The sequence below is a fragment of the Lactuca virosa genome, chromosome 5, assembly GCF_052849685.1.
Source record: "Lactuca virosa cultivar CGN04683 chromosome 5, Lactuca_virosa_CGN04683_v6, whole genome shotgun sequence".
Classification (NCBI taxonomy): domain Eukaryota; kingdom Viridiplantae; phylum Streptophyta; class Magnoliopsida; order Asterales; family Asteraceae; genus Lactuca; species Lactuca virosa.
The window spans coordinates 46676764-46698598 of NC_136430.1; the positions used below are offsets into that span (position 1 = coordinate 46676764).

General features: G+C 39.9%; 1 non-coding gene across 1 annotated transcript; it reads left to right on the plus strand.

Moving 5' to 3' along the window:
• The first annotated feature begins 6414 nt into the window (after window positions 1-6414).
• LOC145117862 (small nucleolar RNA R71) lies at window positions 6415-6521 on the plus strand. The gene has a single exon (XR_013712856.1). It is a non-coding gene; the product is annotated as a small nucleolar RNA R71 (small nucleolar RNA).
• The last annotated feature ends 15314 nt before the right edge of the window (window positions 6522-21835 follow it).

The following is a 21835-nucleotide window of genomic DNA, read 5'->3' on the forward strand; positions in this document are numbered from 1 at the left end:
GTTATTCTAGCATCAACCAAGCCGTACTTAGGAAACCTCCCACACTGCAGCAAGTGCAACTACCATCATCATGGAGTTTGCCGAGAGCTGCATTGCAATAGATGCAACATAAAGGGGCATACCGCCCGCATCTGTAGAACTCCGATTGAGTTCATCACTTCAACTGCCAATGTTGGAACCATTCCCATATGTCACCTTTGTGGTGAAATAGGACATTACAAGAGGGACTGTCCAACAGAGAAGAATGACGGGGGAGCAGGAGGAGTTTGACCCCAATACATGGGAAAGCATCAAAGAACCCTGCTATATTTTGGTACGCTTCCAAACCCCGATAATTATCTATAATTATGATTACTCTCCCATTCAAATTAAATCACAACAATTATATAAAATTTGAAACCCTAACAGGTAAGCTATGATGACTTAGTGTATACATAAGGGTCATTTATAATTAAGATTTGTAGACTTAGAGTGAGAAATCCCGCCTCATTTCCTGTTCCTTGTTTGGTTGTGGATTTAGGTCAGGGTTGCTCAGTCAATGGTCTTACCAATCTTAATTATACATGACTTGTATACACTAAGCGATTATAGAGAGACCAAGTAAGGATCCTTTCATGAAAGTTCATAATTTCAAATTATCAGAACCCTCGTATTGGTAGTACCCGCCAATTTCGAATCAAAAAGGGGTTCGTAGCGATAATAACAGAATAAAACAAGAAGCGCTGAAAACTTAGGTACATAGGATATCATCCTAGTAATCATTCCTCCCAGAATGACTTAATATCTATTTCGTCGAGAAAATTCCGACATCCTCATTCGACATGGTTTGGCCTGGCCCTTACCATGTGAAAATTCTTAGGCTGTATAAGAGAACTTTTTCCTTAATCAGCCGTAAGATGAAATTCTTCCAATCCATAATGCAAAACCCTTAGGTTGTCTCTCATTTCAAAACTTCAGAAGTACCCTTGCGAAGGGTACCACGTCATTCTAGCCTACTCAGTAGACAGGAAACTTCAAACGAAAAGCACCGAAGTAGTCTTAGAAGTCAGTAACTACCGAAGTACTCCAATAGATCTCATAGGAAAATCATTGTGCCGCAGGTCAAGTTCAAGAATAGAGAATAAGAACTCATTAAGTTAATCTATCGCTGCTAAGTGTATACACGAGAGTGGTATATAATTTAGACTTAACAAGATTAAGGATGTGTAATTCCGCCTTATCTCTTATTCCTTGTTTAGTTGTGGACCTGGGGCAGAGTCACCCATCCGAGCTTTTTGTGAAATCTAAATTATATACGACTTGTATACACGAGGTGATGGTGGATGAGCCAAGTACGTGTCTTATCATGAACTTCGGAGCAAAAGCCTTCATCATATATTTTACCAGGTGGAATTCAACATGAGACCACGACAGTGGGTCGAGCTACTATGTGAATACGAATTCAAAATCCGTTATCATCCCGACAAAGCCAATATAGTATCTGACACCCTAAGTCCAAAAGAGTACCCAAGTCGTAGAGCCAATCATTGACTATGATAACCCATTCAAATCTGTCCATATAAAGTAAGGAGGCTCAACAAGAAGCCTTGAAACCTGAAAATGTGGCAAATAGAGAAGATGACTAGAACGTGTGAGTGCACGGTATTCCAATATCTGTTATCTCCGCAGAGATAATAGAATCATCTCCCAGTTCAGGGAGTCACTCAAAAAGCTTTAGGAACTAGAGTAGTCATGAGCCTATGTGATCGACTATGGTAAAGAAAGGGATACCCATTTACCAATTAGTCGAGTCCTTTATCACGTTAGCATTCAAGTTGCTCCATTCGAAACCTTCTGTGGTCACAAGTACAGATCTTATCTGCACTGGACTAAATTAGGTAATATGCAACTAGGTAGAGATCCAATTTCCACACAACACCTTCGCTGATCTGGAATTCATCCGAGAAACTACCAAAAACCAAATACAAATCAGGAAGCGACATAAAGCTTCCAGAGTTAATCAGAGAAGCTACGGCTTCGATAAAATAAAACCCTTGAAATTCCAGGATTGATGACCTTATCATATGAAGGTCTCACCCCGGAAGGACAAGATACGCCTGAGAAAGCGTGGAATACTAAATTCAAGGTACACAGGACCATTTGATATTCTTACCAGAATTGGTCTTGTACTTATAAACATAAACTACCACAAAACTTAATAACATTCATCCCACCTTTCACATATCTAATCTAAAGAGGTGTCTATCCGATAAAACACTTGTTATTTCACTCGATGAAATCAAGTTAAATAAAAGTCTACACTCTGTAAAAGAACCAATGAAAACCATGGATAGGGAAATCAAAAGAACCAAGCAAAGTCTTATCCCGTTAGTGAAGGTTCTCTGTATTACAAACCGGGGACCTGAATTCACTTGGGAAAAGGAAGATTAGACCTAGTCCATGAGTATCACTTTAGACTTAATTTCGGGACGAAATTCCCTCTAACGGGGGGATAATGTGACACCAGTCAAATATAAATTGATCAATAATCGTAATTGGGATGAACCAAGTGGTAGAGTTTGTAACAAGGTTTCCAAAAATATAAAGAACACTGAAATCCGAGTTATAACGAAGAAGTTATGACCAATCGAAAATCCGCGACAAAACCGGCAAAACACTGTTCAGTGTAAAAAGTGAATTTTCGATAAAAGGATTTTTAGCCTTAACAATCTAAATGAAATTTGTAGAATATGTTAAACCGAGAACGTTCATAAAAAGCACGTCAAAATCTGACTTCGTATGAGGAAGTTATGATTTTTCTAAGTTTCGGTTTAACAGTAGACAGCTAAAGATCGATATTTAGCCGATGCAACTTAAACGAGAATCGAAGGTCTCGTCAAAAGTAGTACAACGGTAAAAAGACAGACAAAAACAGACGTCGGATGAAGAAGTTATGAATTTTTAACGGATTTTCCTGTCCCAGTCTATTAAAAATAATAATATTAAAAATAAAAGTCAAAATTAGCCGATGAAGTCTAAACGAAAGTCGTAGAGTATGATTTTACCTATGCGTGCATATAAAGATCGTCAAAAACGGAGTTCGTATGCGAAAGTTACGAATTTTAGAAGTTTTTGGCTCAAAAACAGAGAAAAATCGCATAGTCATCCTTCTGCCACGTCACCCTTGCATGCGAGCCTCCACGTGGCACCATTGGATTGGACCGAAGTCTCGCGTGTCACCCTATGATTGGACCGCAGCCGAGGTCCAGTAAGAAGCCAACACCTTCGCATGAGACACCCCCGGACACCCCTCGGACGCCCCCTCGGACACATGCCCTCTTCCCATTGGACCGAAGTTCGGCCCACTCAGAAGCCTCCACGTCCGAAGTCTCACCCCGTGTACCCCTCGTATGACCGATGCGTGGCTGTTGACTCCTCGCCCTCACCAGCTGTCCGATGACTCGCCTACCTCGGCCGAACCCTTGCACCCCTATATAAAGGGTGCGAGACTTCTCGGATTTGAGAGGTTTTTCACCCCATTTTTCACCCTCTTTCACCTTTTCACCCCGTAAACTTTCTCACGACCCCCAAGGCCCCGGTATCGTGTTTAAGACCCGAAGCAAGCCCCGGAGCCCCAAAATTCTCGAGAAGTTAACCTCTCTCCAGTCGACACTCTGCCCGATTTGAGCCGGTTTTTTGTTAAACAAACTCTTTTCCGGGAAACGAAACGCTGCCCGAATCACCGCTTATCAAAGTGAGTTCATACCCCTATAATATACCTTTTTAAATGGTTTTATATGCTTTTTAGGGGGGGGGGGGGAATACAAGTTTAACACAATATTAAATTGTGTTAATAACTGTATGTGATAATAATCACACAAAGAGTTTCCGTATGCTTTTAAGAATTACCAAATACTTCCAAAATGACTTAAAGCCATGTTAAATCTTTAAAGTCATGTAAACTCCGTTAAATTCTTTGAAAAATGTTTTATAAACTATTTCAAATTATAAATGCCAAAATCATGTTTATATATGTACAAATATATAAATAAGATTTGAAGGGCTTAGGACTAATGCATTATCATATTTCCTTTTCCTTGTTTGGATGTGGAATTAAGGTTGTGTTATTTGTCCGAAGGTCATTTCCTTCTTAATTATATATATATATATATATATACATATATATATATATATATATATATATATATATATATATATATATATATATATATATATATATATATATATATATATATATATATATATATATATATATAAGGTTACTCCTTTTGGTATCATAACCTTTGTATCAGGCTGAGCAAAGGTGTTCATCCATGAGAAATCATGCTAATCAAATAGAACATATAAATTATAATAGGTATAATTTATGATTCAGAACTAAATACACAAGTATGATTCACGATTGTATACTTTCCATGGAAATTACCAAAAATTCATTTAACTATACCAGGATATGTATAATACCTTTAATATATGAACAACATATTAAAGAAGTAAAAATACATCATACCGGGATTTCATTAACAAAGGTACGATACAGAGTACCAGGGTTAGCGATCACGGGGTAATAATACATCATACCGGGATTGCATTAACAAAGGTACGATACAGAGTACCAGGTTTAGCGATCACGGGGTAATAATACATCATACCGGGATTTCATTAACAAAGGTACGATACAGAGTACCAGGGTTACCAATCACGGGTAATAATACATCGTAAATCTCGTTGAAACAATAAATTTGTGAGACCCTTCACGGTGTACTTATCTAAGTACGACTTTAAGTCCTGACCTATTAACCAGAATCTCTTGTAGGGAGAGCGTGAATTTGTGTATAGATCTATATGGGACTGACAATCCCGCACCTCTACTGTTCGCTACAGTTTGGCCGGCAGGCCTAGGGTGTCAAATATCATACCATTCCGACGCCTGAAGAACGTCGCCGCAGGCATATCAGTCATATTAGTATGGTGAATAGAACTCACATGGATAAAACAACTAGTGAATTACTAAGTACTATACTTCTCTTAAAACAGTAAGAAAAGATAATTACATCCCGATCAAATATACCTTCTGTAGTTTTTACTTACAGTAAAAGCTACGTATCATGAAATCAAGTATGGTAAATATACTTCTACTTCTGGTTTTGAACATTTAAAACCACAAGGCAGTATTATGGATAATATAATATTTTCCAGGATTAATACTAAGGTTTTTACTATAGAACAGATATAACTAAGAATACTTTTACAAATGAAACGGTTTATGGAATTAAACCACTCTTTCAAAAGAAACGGTTTATGGGATTAAACCACTTATACAAAGGAAACAGTTTATGGGAATAAACCACTTTTACAAATGAAACGGTTTATGGGATTAAACCACTTTTACAAATGAAACGGTTTATGGAATTAAACTACTTATCAAATGGAACTTAGTCATTCAATCTCTGTAAAAACTAGTATAACATAAAAGACCTTTAGTGGTTAATTCTATAATTCCTTAGTTTTTACATCAGAGTTATACATAAGTAATATCCGATTGAGAGTGAAATGTGTGACTTCCGCCTTACTTCCTGTTCCTTGTTTGGTTGTGGGCTTAGGGCAGATAAACCCATTTGATTGTCCATTCGATATTAGGTTATACATAATTAGTATAAACTAAGTAATTACAGAGGGAAACTATTGAGGTTATCAGTTAATCACCTCAGGAAATATAGGATTTTCTGGAGGAACCAGTGAACTTATCCAAAGAACTTAGGGTATACTTAACAGAACTAAAATACTTATGAACTCACCAGCTTAAATGCTGATCTACTCTTTCCAAATAACTTGTTTTCTCAAGAATCCAATAGACAGGTACACTCCCGAAGCTTTTGAGAAGACTACCTAGTACCGTACCGCGACTCTTGTCTTCTAATGTACCTACTTTGGTGTTTGAATATGTAATGTTTAAACACTTATGTAAAACTTATACTTATTAATGCAATGGTTGTTTGTACTTCGATTACTATATTGCATGTGTTGTGATACTTACATGAAGTCCTCTGCCCCCGAACGTTTCCGCCGTTCTGGTTTGGGGGTGTGACACAATATTTAGTCAAGTGTGGACCACTGCATCTTTCACAACCAACTCTAATTTCATGAATTGATTGGTCCATTTGGGTCATCCTTCGGTCCATATTATTTAGCATTGCCATCATAGCAGCCATCTCTTCAGAATGTGCACTCCCAACTCCCTTTACTCCTTCATTCCTTGGATTGTGGTATTCACGAGAATGCTTTGCAAATTCTTCAACTAATTCCTTGACTTCACCCAGATTTTTCTTTGTAAGTGGTCCTTGAGAATCAAGGAGTTGCCTAGTCATTACATTGACCCCGTCATAGAATATAGATACTTCTTGTTGGATGTTAAGGTCATGTTGAGGACAATTCCTTAACAACCCCTTGTAGCGCTCCCAAGCCTCGTAAAGTGACTCCCTCGGGTTTTGCTCAAAATTGGCTATTGCCTTCTTGAGTTTAGCTATCTTGGATGGTGGGCAGAACTGATCTAGAAATTGCTCACGCATTTGAGCCCAAGTAGTGATTGTACCCGGTGGTAGTGCTTTTAACCAATCTTTTGCTGCTCCCTTGAAGGTGACTGGTAGCATCCTTAGCAAGACGGTATCTATATTCACATTCGGGACATTGAAATAATCAGCAATGTCGTTGACTTCATGTAAGTGCTTAAACGCATCCTCATGATCTTTTCCATGGAATGGGATATCCTTCAGTGCAGAAAGGATATGTCCTTTCAGCTCGAATGTGGCAGTGGCAGGAATGGCAGGTTGTATTAAACCTGGACCAACATCATCTCTAATTCTCTTTCTGTAAGCTCCCATAGACATTTCTTCAATGTTTTCCATCTCGTTATTTGGCTCGTTCTCGGGTTCACTTGTATAAATTCCAAACTCGGCTTCAGATTCGTATTCGGATTCGTTCGGGATAGGTATTTGATCTAAGTCTTCAACCTTGTTCTTGTCCTTTGAAGATGAACTTGATTCTTCCGTCTTCTTTCCCGACTTCTTTGAGAATACTGACTTGAGTTCTTGTAAGGGCGTCTTCTTTGGTGTTTGATCTTCTTTTACGTTCTTATCTTTCTTTTTGTGAAGGGCGGACTCTGGGTCTTCAATAGGTGGCACCAAAGGTGTGTTAGAGCCTCTGGTCATGAACTCCTGAAATAAAACAAAAATAAAAACGTCAAACTAAACTAAAATAGAAAAATAAACTAAAAATCAAAGAAAACTAGAATTCACAGTTTTCACGTCGCGAGCCTATGGGTTCACGTCGTGAATCCTGTAACTAAAAGAAAATAATAATAAAAAAAATAAATTATACTATGATTGGTAAAATAACTTTTTGCAGGTTTTATCCCACAAAAAGGATCGATTAATCAAAAGCAAATAAATAATTTATAACTAAGCCGTTCCCCGACAACGGCGCCAAAAACTTCCCAAGTCGTTATGGGCAAGGGAATTTATAGTTTTCTGAAAAGTCGTGATCCACGTCGTGGCAGGAAGCTCCACGTCGTGATCCGAGAATTATCCGTATCGGGCAAGGATTCCTTCTTCACGTAAGCTTATCTTCTAGAATACTCGTGCCACGTCGTGTTCTTCTCGTCCACATCGTGACTTCGGTTGAATTCGTGAATTTCTTCATCTTTTGTACTCCAAGTCTCCAATGTTCCAAGTATTGTCAATTTTGGTCCCTTTCTTCGAAAATGCTTCACTTTGGCTACAAATAACAATTTATCCTTATAAGTACCTTAATTCTATGCAAATAACCAAAATGTTAATAAAAATGTAAGTAAATATTGCCTATATATATATACATATATATATATATATATATATATATATATATATATATATATATATATATATATATATGGCAATATCACTGACCCTCGCAGTCGATCATGGCACCGAAACGACTCAGCCAATCCATTCCCACTATCACACAAACATCCCTCATGGGAATCGAAATCAAGTCAATCGGGAAGGATACCCCGAAGATCTCCAGAACGCAACCCAGATATACTGATGAAGCAGAAATCTCGTGTTCGTTGGTGATGGAGACTCGCAACGGACACTCTAGCTCTCCTAAGGGCAAACCAAACTCCCTACTAAAAGACCGGGAGACGAACGACCGACTTGCTCCAGAGTCAAACAATACAAGAGCAGGCAGAGAGTTCACTAAGAACGTATCTAACATAGGTACAAACACATAAGCATAAAACAGATATAATCAATAAGATAAAGGATAGAAACATACCAGCCACCACATCCGGTGCTGTCCTGGCCTCCTCGGCTGTGAGATGGAAGGCGCGTCCTCGAGCCCTCGGGGGCTCTGCTCTACCCTGACTCCCATCAGTAATCCTCAAGGTAGCTGGCGTGGGGGCCTGTGCCGACTTAGCGGCGAGCAACGGGCAATTGGTCTTCACATGACCAATCTGATCGCAGTGGTAACAGATCCTCATATCCTGAACCGGGGATAACTGGCGGCAATCCCTCGCAAAGTGCCACTCCTTGCCGCACTTGCGGCACACACCACTGGATCGACAAACTCCAGAATGACCCTTCCCGCACTTCCCACAAGTGCGGCCGTGCTAGCCTCCTAACCTAGAATCGGCGGTCTTGGACTGCTTCGGCGGCGGCTGCGACTGCGCCGGGGCCTGTCTCTACTCTCTCAACTGCAGCTCAATCTCAAGCTCACGCTGCATAGCAGCCTCCTGTAAATCCAGTAATGTATCACAACGATGGGTAGCAACGAACTGTCTAATGTCAGTCTTGAGCATGCTCAGATAACGAGTTATATGAGCCTGCTCGGAAGCAAACTCCTGGCAAAACATCGCCCTCTCAGTAAAACATCCGGGTGATTTCCATCACCGACTCCGTACCCTGTCTCAAATCCAAAAACTCCTGTGCCATCTGCTCTTGCTCAACCCGCGGAATGTAGCGAGTGCGGAACATTTCCCTGAACTGATCCCAAGTAACCACAGATCTCTGCTCATCAAAATACGACTCCGTCATCAATCTCCACCAGTCCTTCGCTTCGGACCTCAGCAGGTTCAGAGCACACCTGACCTTCTGGTCAGAAGGACATGAGCATGTGAAAAAGCATCCCTCAACGTCAGATAGCCACCTCATGGCTATGATCGGGTACTGAATCCCATCGAAAGTCGGGGGCTTCGTCTTATCGAAGTCCCGGTATTGGAAAGCCCAACTGGCCCCACCACCTACAGCTGCTACGGCTGCGGAAGCTGCAGCGGCAGCCGTCTCCGCAATGGCTGCATAACGCTCATCAAAATACTCTACCATAGCGGTCTTGATAGACCCAAACATCTCCGGCAACTGAGCCCGGAAAAGTGTAGCAACCTCATCATGAAGGATCTCCCTAATCCTGGCATCCAACTCATCTGGTCTCATCTGGCCAATGGTCTCGGGCACTACTGGTCCACCCTGACTGCCATCTCCTGATCCCGACCAGGATCCGGTCACAAATTGCCTTGTAACTACCATGCTGAAAATATACCAGGAAGATATCAGATATTCCATATAATAATGGGGAACCAACTCCCAACAAAGCCCTAGGGGTTGTGACTTCCTTGCTACGCATATGGGTCCTGTGCTTTCAGTAGTACGGGCCTTCAGCCTGTCTGGACTGTTCTTCGGGCCTTCGGCCTGACTGGTATGCCCCGATAGGCCTTCAGCCTATCCGGGCCGCCCTGGGTCTGTTGGCCTAGAGAACAAAGTAGGACCGCCTCAACCCACCCACAATCAACACATAAATATCATATGCTAGCTAGCATGTATAGACAGTCATACAAATCTAACAGATCACTAATCATAGCATCATCCTATATGCCAGGATACTGATCTATAAGATCACTAAACTTAACATCATCCTATATACCAGGATACAGATCTAACAGATCACCAAACATATCATCATCCTATAACCAGGATACAATCCAAAAAGGGCCGTCCTTGGTGCCTTAGACCCTGTTGAAATAGTGAAAAGAACTCACCTCACAATGTCGAACTGTACTGAAATCTCCGACTGCTGACTCACCGAGAATCCCAAACTATCATAATAAATGAACACTAAGTCAACAGTTGAATACCAATCTTGACTAAGGGTCCAAACATAGGGTGATAGTCCATTTTACTTTTTCCCTAATTTGGGCCAAGGCCCAATTCCAATTTCTTGATCCAAAGGCCCAAATATACAAGGCCCATAATTGACCCAATTTCCAAATTGGGCCTAAATCCCTTATTGGGCCTTACCCTAAAGATTCGGTCCTCTAACTAGCCCACAATTACACTTATCCAAATGATCTAGTAGTGCCCAAGCATCAAGGCCCAACAGATAGCCCAATACCCGAAGCCCAAAATAGCTAAGCCCAACAGGCTGAGTATGCGGGTCGTACTCAGTTGTACGCTCGGCGAAAACGCCTTGACCGAAAAACAGTATGCTGACCATCTACGACTGGCGTACGCCTTGGTACGCCCAGCGTACGTTGTGGCCTTTTAAAACTTCATTAAGTTCTTAGTACACCTCTTCCAGACGTCTCAAGTTAGATCTACACTTAAAAAGATGTCCCAAACAATAAAGTTTCCAACTTTATGGTTATGCACGCCCTATAAGTCCATAAACTCAAAACCCTTGTTTGTCTTAACCATTTAAGACCTTTATAGCTTGCATGAAACCACTAAATGCGACAAGATAGCATTTTTATGGTCCAAAACACTCTGAATCTTCTGAAAGGACGGATCCTTTGGCCTTAGAGTAGCTTAACTCATCAAGACCAAGAAAAGGGACTCATTTACTCATAAAACTTCCATGCAAGATCTATGGGGAAATACAAGTAAAGGTAAAGGAGTTTTACCTTCAGGAGCTTCCCCAAGGGATGAAGATCACAGTTCCAAAGCTTGAATTCACAGCAAGGCTCTTCAAGGAGTCTCCTCTTCTTCTTCTTCTTCTCAACCCAAAGAACTCTCACACACTCAAACTCACATACACAAGGCTAGGGTTTGGAAAACGTCTCAAAGGTATGGAGGCTGAAAGTGTTGGGAGAAATGAGCTATAAGGATACTTATATACCACCCAAACCCTAAATATTAGGGTATTCACCTAACGTGAGTACGCCCAGCGTACTAGGGTGCGCCTAGCACGCTCAGCGTACCCTTATGTACGCTCAGCGTACTCCTCCTGATCCAAAATTACAATATTAGCCATTAGGGCATCTCATGGCTACACCCTTCCATCCCCAAGGACTAAAAATAACAAAATAATAATAAAATGGAGGATTCAGAAATACCTGTAAATCCCGGGATGTTACAAATGGTATCAGAGCTAGGGCACGGGTTGATGTGTTCGACAGGGACGTCGAACCCTATAATGGGCGGTGAAGGTGGGTTGCACCTGATCCCACATTGGCTTGGAAGGAGAACGAAACATTTCCTTATAAGGGATGTGGACACCTTCCTTTTCACAACGCGTTTTAAAACCGTGAGGACAACAGATCCCATAAGAACTCTGTAGTTAAGCGTGCTCGGACGAGAGTAGTACCGAGATGGGTGACCTCCTGGGAAGTTTTCATGTTGGGACCCAAAGCGAACAATATTGTGATACGTGCCAGAGTGGGATGTTACATCGTGTGCATCTAAAATCGACTTGACTTTGACTGCCACATCGGATAATTCGTTGGAGTCAAAATCGGAACTTAATAGATCATCGAACCTCCTTCTTTAACCATCGACATCCTATTCTCTCCTTTGACAACCCCGACCTCTATTGGGTTATGAGCAAAACATCAATCCTATGGTGCACATGCAAACCCTAAAGCTTTGGATCTAGTTTTTCTATTTGTACATGAAATAATCATCCAAAGCTTGTAAACCCTAATCTAGCATACAACAAAATCGAAATCTACATCTAACGAAGAGTTAGGATATTACCTTTGGTTGTAGCTTGATGATCTTGAACCTTTGAGAATCTAGCACCTCAAATGTGATGCCTCTACTGGATCACAAACACCAAAAGCAATTGTAGAATCTTAGAGAGAGAGGGAGGAGGCTCAAAGTTGGCCGGCTATCCTTCTTAGGATTCAGTGGCCGATTTTAGCTATCCCAAGGGTTCCTTATATAGCTGAGCAGTTAGGGTTTCAATCAAAACCCTAATCCAGTTGCTTAGTCCTTAAGCAGCCCAAAGGATCCTTCCAGAAGGCCCCTTGGACAATTTCTATGTGGACGTCCACATAGAATTCGTCCATTGCTTCCTTTTGGATCCTAAGCCCAACTTTGTAACTATTTGATAATTACAGTATCAGTCCCCTTGATTAATTAATCTCTTTTGACCACAAAATTTATTCTAAATTAATTCTTGACCAATGTTAATTAAATAATATGATTTCTCTTTTAATATATTATTCATATAATATATTAATAAATTACTTTTATCCTCTTTCTCAATTATTCTTCCAGTCAAGTTGCTTTGGTGAAGGCAACCCAAAAGGACCATGCTACAACCGGGTCAAGTACATACCAAACATAGTTATGGGCTTAGCCACCTAATCCAACAGTCTCCCACTTGGATAAGTCTAATAACTATAAATGCAAGTACGACTTCAAAAACTGATTAGCAATCGTAGCTCTCAAAAGCCGTTGTCGAACTCTGACACGTCCTATAGATAAGGGATCGTATAGTCCTCTGTTCTCAAGATATCGTGTGGACAATCACATGGAACATAATCAGACTTATTGTCCACCAATTTGTTTCTCGATCTCTGATTTGTCTGACATAGAACTTAATTGAACACATCAATTCAGTCCTGACCGGGCCCGACACATAAGTTAAAACAAAATCATCGAGGGCCCAAGATATCGCTTTTAACCTCGTAGGATAAAAGGAGCAGATAAACTTCGACTTATATGCTTGTACTATTTACTCATCAAATTATACACAACAATGTGTTTTATAACATCAAGTTACTGATGCGTTTACGCATTATCAATGCACAACCGACTCATAAACAAGAACTCATATATCTAGGTTTAAAGACTATATGATATTATCGTCTCACAATCACTCGTGATTAAATTCCATGAAGTGATTCATGTGAGCGCGAGTTTAATCCAATACTCAGATCTTATTTCAGGAGCACTCATGAACGTTGCAACAAACCTTTGCTATGTCTAAACGCTTAGACAATCTACAAGCCAATTCATGATAGTCTTCTTTCATACTTACTTCCAACGTATGATCGACTGTGGATAGTTTAAATAATCTTATTATTTAGGAATTCAAAACATGCAAAGTGAAACAATAGTAAATAATTAACACAAGACAGTAACTTTACTTATAACTAAAACTCCTTTATTTAATCATCAAATGTTAGTTACAATTTATCTATTACAAGTTTCTAAAAGCTATCTAATCACTAAAACTAATATCGTCCGTCAGCCCAATGCTCATAGCGTGCTGCAAGTGCTTAACCCTACTCAGTCCCTTCATAAGGGGATCTGCTGGGTTATCCTCTGATGATACCCTCTTCACTACGAGGAGTCCCTTTTCTACCCGATGTCTAATGAAATGATATTTTCTGTCGATATTTCTGGATCTGCCATGATCCCTCGGTTCCTTGGTTAAGGCAACCACACCTTTGTTATCGCAGAAAATCTCCATAGGCTCCTTTATGGCAGGTACAACTCCAAGGTCTCCGATGAACTTCTTTAGCCATATTGCCTCCTTCGACGCTTCGGTCGATGCTATGTACTCTGATTCGCATGTTGAATCAGCTACGGTCTCCTGGTTGGAACTTTTCCATGTCACTGCTCCTCCATTCAGGGTAAAGACCCAGCCCGACTGAGAGCGGAAATTATATCGGTCGGTCTGAAAACTGGCGTCACTATACCCTCGCACTCTCAAGTCATCACTCCCACCGAGGATAAGAAACCAGTCCTTAGTCCTCCGCAAGTACTTAAGAATGTTCTTTATCGCAGTCCAATGAGCTCTACCAGGATTCCCTTGATATCTGCTGACCATGCTCAAAGCGAAGGCCACATCAGGGCAAGTACATGTCATAGCATACATGATTGAGCCAATTGCGGAAGCATAAGGTACTCTGCTCATTTATGCTATCTCGACATCGGTACTCGGGCTTTGAGTCTTACTCAACTTGGTATTGCTTTGGATTGGTAAATCCCCTTTCTTGGAATTTTCCATGCTAAAACGTTTTAACACTTTATCCAAGTAAGTACTTTGACTAAGTCCTATTAGTCTCTTACTCCTATTTCTGAATATCCTTATCCCTAGAATATAAGCAGCTTCTCCGAGGTCCTTCATAGCGAAGCACTTCCCAAGCCAGGACTTAACTTCCTGCAAGGTTGGGATGTAATTTCCTATGAGTAGTATGTCATCCACATACAAAACGAGAAAGCTAACTATACTCCCACTGGATTTGACATATACACAGGACTTATCCTCACTTCTCGAAAAACCAAACTCTTTGACTTTCTCATCGAAAGAAAGATTCCATCTGCGAGATGCCTGTTTCAATCCATAAATGGATTTCTCAAGCTTACACACTCTATTAGGGTGCTCTTCACTGACAAAACCCTCTGGCTGACTCATGTAAACATCTTCAGCTAACTTCCCATTAAGGAAAGCGGTTTTGACATCTATTTGCCATATTTCATAGTCATGAAAGGCAGCTATGGATAGCATAACCCTTATAGATTTAATCTTCGCTACTAGTGAGAAGGTCTCATCATAGTCAACTCTGGGAGTTTGAGTAAAGCCCTTCGCAATCAATCGTGCCTTATATGTGTGTACTTTCCCATCCATGTCGGTCTTCTTCTTGAAGATCCATTGTCACCCGACCGTCTTATGATGTGGCACATTCTCAACCAAGTTCCAAACTTGATTGTCATACATGGACGGAATCTCGCTGTCCATAGCCTCTTTCCATTTCGCAGACTCCGGGCCTGCCATGGATTCCTTGTAGTTGTTAGGTTCATCCAAATTTATTAGTATACTATCACTAATAAATGTATCACCTTCAGCTGTTATATGGAAACCATACAACACAGGCGGAACACTGTCACACCCCCAAACCGGAACGGCGAAAACGTTCGGGGGTGGATGACGTCATATGTAGTATCACAACAATTGCATCATAGTAATCAAAGTAAACACAACCATTACATTGAATATATATAAAAAGGTATTTACATTTGTTTGATTCTTGTTTTTATACATCAAAAGCATAAATAAAAGTAAAAGACGTGACTCTATACGCTTCGTCTTCTCAAAAATCTGAGCGAGGTACCTGTCTACTGATTTCCTGAGAATACAAGCAGTTTTGAAAGAGTATCAGCATAAAGCTGGTGAGTTCATAAGCATGTTTTTGTAATGAAAACCCTGTCATTAAATCTATAAAATGTGTGTATGCTTCCCAAGAAAATCCAATATTTTCTAACATATATGTTTATTATTGTGTTCTGTAGTAGTGTATAATGTATTAGTTTGTACGTCTGGTAACCACCAACTGTATTGTATAACATTGTTTTGAATGAAAACCCTTTGTATGAAAACCCTGACTATCACCAGTAATGTATACGATGTTCTGTTTGAAAACCCTGGTTATCACCAGTAATGTATAAAATGTTATGTTTGAAAACCCTGGTTATCACCGGTAATGTATAAGACGTTCTGTTTGAAAACCCTGGTTACCACCGGTATGTATAGTAGTTTCATTACTTAAAATAAAACTATGTGTCGAAATCCCTAGAATCCTCCAGTTGTATTATGAACTAGTTTTATTAATAAAATAAAACTAAAGAATAATGAAGTCCCGTAAACAATAAGGTTAGTTTATACTATTGTGAGTCGTATAACCATGCTTGATGTGACCTAGTGACCTTTACGACGTTCTTCAAGTGTCGGATAAATGACATTTGTCACCCCAGGCATTCCTGCCTAACTGTAGTTAGCAGTTCAGGTGTGGGACTGTCAGTCCCGAATAGATCTATTCATAAATATCACGCTCTCCCTCCAGGAGACTCTGGTTATACTATGATAGGATTTAACCTGTACCCTGAAAGGCACAATTGAAGTGTTGTCTCACAATCCTGTATTAACTAGTTTACATGTAGTTTTGTATTGATCTACTGTATTTAAACCCGTGTGTATACTGTATAAGGTAATAATTATACTTAAATAATTATTAGATGTAGTACTCTTGTAGTAATGTATATCATAAACTAAATCTGTCATAGTTTATATGTTTTGCTATGTAAAACTCTGAATTCGTAAAACTGTGTATTGAAAACCCAAACTATACCTATTATAGTTTGCATGTATAATGTGTACTTGGTTTACGTATTGATCTGAAAACTATGCAATGTTGACTGTAGATTGAAAAAGTCCCTTATGCTCAGCACGTTACAAAAAGGATAAAATATCTAAATATTTTATAAACATGTGGAACTGTAAGATGGTATCAATTGCATCAGTTTTAAATGTGTTGAAATCCTTTTGTATAAATGCACAAATCATTTGTGTTTGGCTTGTACTCTCCCCCTGAAAACATTTAAAATCATAAAAGTATAGGGTTATGAACTCACTGTTAGTCGTGTGAATAGTCGGACAACGAGAACTGGGAGTGAAGACCCTCGAGTTGATGTACGCGGCACTCAACGGGATCCTAATACAATTAATACATATATGTATTTTATTAGCGAAACCATTATTTATAATGTTGTAAAAACACTTGCTTTCAGTTTAGGAATGTTACCGGGACTCGATTGAATCGGAAAAGTGGGTTTGCAGCCAAGATTCATGGTGTGAAGGAGTTTGTGGCCGTGAAGGGTTTACGGCCGTGAACTGTTCTCGGCCATGAACAGCCCCTTGAAGGGTTTACGGCCGTGAACGGTGTTCTTGGAGAATCTATGAAGATTTGAAGGGTGTACGACCGTAAACGGTTTCCGGTCTTTGAAGATTTGAAGATTTGAAGGGTCTACGGCCGTAAACAGTTTGCGGTCTTTGAATATTTGAAGATTTGAAGGGTGTACGACCGTAAACGGTTTACAGTCTTTGAAGATTTGAAGATTTGAAGGGTGTACGACTGTAAACTCAATAACAACGATGTTAGATTCGATGAAAAACGTGCTTTAGATTCTCCAAAACAACCCCCAGAGGTGATTCTTGATGATTTTCGGAAGAAATGAGGGTGTTTTGGTGTTTACGGTCGAGAGGTAGAGAGAGAGAATGAGAGAGTTTTCGGCTAAGAAAGTTCAAATGAAGGTGGGAGTCCCGTATATATAGGTTGGGGGTATGCTCGGTGGTGGGGGCCACCTGGCACTGGCCGTAAACGGGTTTACGGCCGTAAATGGGTTTACGACCGTGAACACCTCTCAGGCCGAAAACTATTGATTTTTCAAAGGAAGCTAGGGTTTTTCGCGTGATTTTGGTTCCGACTCTTACATAGAATTTAATTATATATAACTAAATGATTTTCCAAACTAAAGGAATTTGACAGAACTCAATAAAATTCAGATTTTATTAACGGAAATCGGCTAACGGTAACGGAAAAAGGTTCAGGTTGTCACAAACACTAACCCTACTGGAACGTCTAAGAAGTAAGGACTCATCAATCTGTTCAATAGGAGTTTCCTCCTCGGGTTGAGTGCCAGTGTTAGAGGTTCCTTCATCGTTTGATTCTTGAAGCTCTTCACGATCAATTTGCCTCCTACTGTCCTCTTGGCATATGAGTTCTCTCTCAAGAAAGACCCATCTCCTCGCAATGAAGACCACATTGTCACTTGGTCTATAGAAGAGATATACAAAGGACTTTTACGGATAGCCGATGAAAATACACCGCTCACTACAAGGCTTGAGCTTTTCGTGAGTCTCTCGTCTTACGAAAGCCTCGCAACCCCAAACATTGATATGTGCCAACAAGGGAACTTTCCCTGTCCACATCTCGTGAGATGTTTTGGAAACCTTCTTAGTTGGGACTAGATTAAGGATATGGGCGGAAGTCTCTAACGCATACCCCCAGAATGAGATAGGTAATGAAGCTCGACTCATCATGGAACGAACCATGTCCTACAAGGTTCGATTGCGCCTCTCAGCCACACCATTCAACTGCGGTGTCCTAGGTGGCGTCAATTGCGAAACAATTACACATTCCTTGAGGTAGTCATGGAATTCTATTCTAAGGTACTCACCTCCTCGATCAGATCGGAGCATCTTAATTTTCCTGCCCAGCTGATTCTCCACTTCTTGCTTAAACTCTTTGAACTTTTCAAAGGTTTCTGACTTGTGCTTGATTAAGTAGATATACCCATATCTACTATAATCATCGGTAAAAGTCACATAGAAGCGTTTGCATCCCTTGTGGTGGATCTAAAGGGCCCACATACATCGGTATGTATGAGATCCAATAAACCCTCACCCCTATCACAAGTACCAGTGAAGGGTGACTTGGTCATCTTTCCAAGTAAACAAGATTCACACGTGTCATCCGACTTGAGGTCGAATGAATCCAACACTCCATCCTTTTGGAGTTGGGCTATGCTCTTCTTGTTGACTTGTCCAAGATGACAATGCCACAAGCATGCTTTGTCCAAACCATTGGACGAATCAATGTGCAATACATTATTTCCTAAGCTATCTACAACATTCACAGTTTCATATACTCCATTACAAGGCAATGCTTCAAAATAGAAAGTACCATTCAAGAAAGCATTAATAGAACCAATTTCATTATTAAACGAAAATCTAAAACCTTGTCTGTACAAACCATGAAAAGAAATAATGTTTCTCGCCATTTGTGACGAGTAGCAACAATCATTTAAATCTAAACCTAACCCACTACTAAGCACTAAAGAGTAAACTCCAATCTTGGTGACAGGCGACGCTTTCCTATTCCCCATGATCAGGTTCATCTTCCCATGCTCCACATCCCTACTTCTTCTAAGACCCTGCAAATCAGAACAAATGTGAAAACCACATCCTGTATCAAGCACCCAAGAAATAGCATGTGATGAGTTGTTAGATTAAATAGTATAAATACCTGCGAAGGAGGGCTTTATCTTCCCATCCTTGATGTCCTGCAGATACTTCGGGCAACTTCGTTTCTAATGCCCTTTGTCGTGACAATAAAAGTACTTTGCTTCTTTTGGGTTGGAAGAGGGGGTAGCAGAACCATCTTTGGTCCCACTAGAAGAGGATCCATCATGGGGTTTACCCTTGTGGCTCTTAGAAGGAGCCTTCCTCTCTTCCCTTTTCCTTGCCCAATAGCCAAGATAGGGGCAGCAGTAGTAGGAGTAGATGCAACAGATTTGCCTTTCGGACTACTCAGCAGGCCTTAGCAGGCCTTGAAGCTTGCTCACAGTGACCTCCTCCTTGTTCATATGATAGGTCATATGAAAATGGTCGTAACAAGGAGGCAACGAGTGTAGAATGATATCTATGGCCAGCTCCTCGTCGAAGTTCACATTCAACATTAGCAAGCGGTCCACAAACCTTTGCATTTTCTACAAGTGGGCTGTGATTGACTCTTCATCCTTCATTTTGGTAGTGATCATCGAGGCGATGATCTTGTACCTTTCCTGCCTAGCACTTTCATGGTACCTTTCCATCAAATCTTGGTGCATCTCGTAAGGATAGTAGTCCTCGTAGGACTTTTGAAGTTCAACAGTCATTATTGTGAGCATGATGCAATGAAGCTTCGTAGCATCTCGCTCATGAGTTTCGTATGCAACGATTTCCTCGGGAGTAGCAGTGTTCACGTTAACCTCCTTTAGCTCCTTGTCGAGAACATACTCTTTGTCCTCATAGTGGGTGACCATGCAAATATTGTGGATTTAATCATTGAAATTGGTTCCATCAAAGATCACCCTCCCACACAAGTTCATGATTGAGAATGAGCCAGAAGGGGTCGAGCCAGAAGCGTTGTTGTTTTGAGTAGACATCTGAAATAGAAAAGGAACAAAGTTTAGATTAGATAATAATCCCCAATTAAACACCCAAATGAGAAATTACGGCTAGGACCCAACATAATTATTTACAATTTAGAAGAGGGATGTCGTAATCTAATTGCAAATAATATGAAGGCAGGTAAATGACGATTTATCAATTTCCACCATGAAAAACGAAAAAGGATTTTAAGTTTTAAATGAATTGAAATTCCTAGATTCTTTTGAGATTCATTGAACTTTACAATGACATGTTTAAATCTCGATTATGCCCTTCAAGTTTGTGACTGGGATACCGAGGATCACAAACAAGGTGTGAATAACCATGCAAATGTACTTGGTACTCTCGATGTCATTTACCACCTAATCAATGTGCCTGTTAACCACACACACTCCATTGATCTATGATAAACATCGAGCTACCCTTTTCCACCCTTGCTAGTCCCAAATTAGTGTGTCGGTTAACCACACACGCTCCACTAACGACTTGGCAAGGTGCAAAGTGTAATTTCATGGAATAACATATATTTTCACATTTTTCCTAAAGTAACTAAGATTGGGAATTTATAAAAACATTTAGTTACTTTATTAAATCATTATACTTATTAATGAGGAATTAGTTGTCATATCCTACCTGTTCGACTAACGACCCTCCACCAATAAAGGAAGCGGTAGGTGAGAGTGGACACCCATTAAACCATCATTTTATAGGTAGTAACCTTATACCCCCTTATAGATCGGCTTCGTGAATGAGGCCTACTAATAGTAAGACTGACTTGTCTTATACATATATATAATTATTAATCTTATTATAATACAATAGTATAAGGGTCAAAATTTTAAACTTTTAAAACTCTAGGGTTTAGAATTAAATATTAAGCTTTTTAATCAACATTTAAATTCCAAAACTTGAGGGCAAGTTTTGAAACTTTTCAAAACCTTCTAGATCAAATTTCAAATAATTTAATTAATCAAATAATTTGTGATTATCTAAATTTGCCCTAATTCAATTTATGGCAAGATAATTCATATTAAATAATACAAATAATTTATTTAATCATATAAACAAGTAATTATCTTATTATTTAACTATTATCTTCTAATTGAATGAGGATAATCAATACCATGTTGAAAAAAAAATCGGATTTTATCAATTAAAAACGTTTATGGTAATTATCCCAACCCAATTCTAGTGAAAATCCTGAAAAATATGCTAACAGATGAGCCGACTCGCCGAGTCACTGACTGGACTCGTCGAGTAGCCCTGGCTCGTCGATTTCATCAGGGGACTCGACGAGTTCATTAGGCAGAAGCAGTTTTTTCGACTTTCCAAGCTTTGAACAATTTCGCTATGCATCAAATACAATAGAAAAACGACCTAGTCTCTGATACCACTGTTGGGTTATGAGCAAAACATCAATCCTATGGTGCACATGCAAACCCTAAAGCTTTGGATCTAGTTTTTCTATTTGTACATGCAATAATCATCCAAAGCTTGTAAACCCTAATCTAGCATACAAAAAAATCGACATCTACATCTAATGAAGATTTAGGATATTACCTATGATTGTAGCTTGATGATCTTGAACCTTTGAGAACCTAGCACCTCAAATGTGATGCCTCTAATGGATCACAAACACCAAAAGCAATTGGTGAATCTTAGAGAGAGAGGGAGGAGGCTTAAAAGTCGGTTGGCTATCCTTCTTAGGATTCAGTGGCCAATTTGGGCTATCCCAAGAGTTCCTTATATAGCTGAGTAGTTAGGGTTTCAGTCAAAACCCTAATCCAGTTGCTTAGTCCTTAAACAG